The sequence below is a fragment of the Rhincodon typus genome, chromosome 3 (assembly GCF_021869965.1).
Source record: "Rhincodon typus isolate 14 chromosome 3, sRhiTyp1.1, whole genome shotgun sequence".
Lineage (NCBI taxonomy): Eukaryota > Metazoa > Chordata > Chondrichthyes > Orectolobiformes > Rhincodontidae > Rhincodon > Rhincodon typus.
In genome coordinates, this window is record NC_063334.1 from 95,367,795 (window position 1) to 95,369,242 (window position 1,448).

Consider the following 1,448-nt stretch of genomic DNA (forward strand, 5'->3'; position numbering starts at 1 on the left):
CCTGCTGTGTTCATCCAGCTCTACACCTTGTTATCCCTTGACTTTTCCTGTTTATATGTAGATTAAAGTCACCCACGATTATGCCAACACTTTACCAAAAGCACCCCAATGTTTCTTTCTGCATTCTTTGTCCTACATTGTGCTTACTGTTAGGGCTGTATCCGACTCTCTGTAGCGACTTCTTTCCCCTACTGATTCTCACCTCCTCCAACAGATTCTACATCCTGATCTCCTAAGCTAAGGTTTCTAATTAATGCGCAATTGCCATCATGAGTAGCTCCTTACTTGAGTTATTTATCTTGAATGTCATACACCTCCCGGTTTTGGACTGAATCCATGTCATCTTGAAACCATGCGCCTCTAATGGCTATCAGATTGCATTTATTTAAGTGTCTGTTGTCAGTCCATTTATTTTATGAATGCTAAGTGGCATACAGATACGTTATCTTTAGCTTTGTCTTTTTGTTATCTTTTGTAACAACTAGTCTTGCTTGGTGTATTGAGTTTTTTTGTTTCTGCCCTCCTTTCCCATATTGATGTTTTTCTCTCCTACTTTGTTCTGCTTTGTTAATAAGATTGTATTGTTCCAAAATTGATCCCTTGCCCATAGAATTTAGTTTTAAACTCTCCCTGCTTCTTGTGCAGATCACAAGAATATTGGCCCCAGCATGCTACCAGTGTTGACCCTCTCGATGGTACAGCTCCCATTCACCCCAATGGTCCATGAGCCAGAACCAACTTTTCCCATGCCAGTCTTTTCCCACACCAGTCTTTGAACCACATATTCATCTCTGTAAGTTTGGCTCTGAAATAATTGGTTCATGGGAAATTGAGCCAAAAAACTTGGACATCCTTCTTCTATTACTGCATTAGTTATATTTAGATGCACAAAGAGATCTAAATATTCAGTTTTCTCAATTGAATGAAATAAGATTTACTGATCAAGTGATTTATGGCAATATTTATTCATTTTATTTCTGCTGTTAAATATTTTTATGCCAAAGGGCATTTGATATCAAGATTTTCTCTGGAGAGAGAGAATTTAGTCATCTTTTATGAAGCCTGTCAAAACAAAGGTCTTTTAAATCCTGGCAAATTGACCCGGTGCATCAGTTTTGTTTTGAACACTTGCTCATTTACTGTTTGAAATACACTTATTTAAATAAGGCGTTATGGCATTACTTTGAAAACTGCTGAGTGGCTTCGTCATACAGATTTGTAATTTTATATCTTTTGAAATTTAATCTGTATCCTTAACTTTATTTTACATAAAGGTAGTACAGGAGCAATTGTATTAAATGCTGTATTAGGGCTGGTTGTGATACATTTTTAATGTTTTGTAAATTATTTTGGGTAATTATCTAAATTGACTTAACATTGTTTGAATCCAATATCAACTTGTTACAACGTGAAAGCAATTTCGTGGCCTGCCATTGAGAAGACACAAA

The 1,448-nt window shown here is 36.2% G+C and overlaps 1 protein-coding gene across 4 annotated transcripts in view; it reads left to right on the forward strand.

Annotated features, from left to right (window-relative positions):
• The window catches only part of tnpo1 (transportin 1), a 122,941-nt gene that overhangs the window by 37,741 nt on the left and 83,752 nt on the right, over window positions 1-1,448 (forward strand). The window lies entirely within an intron of this gene.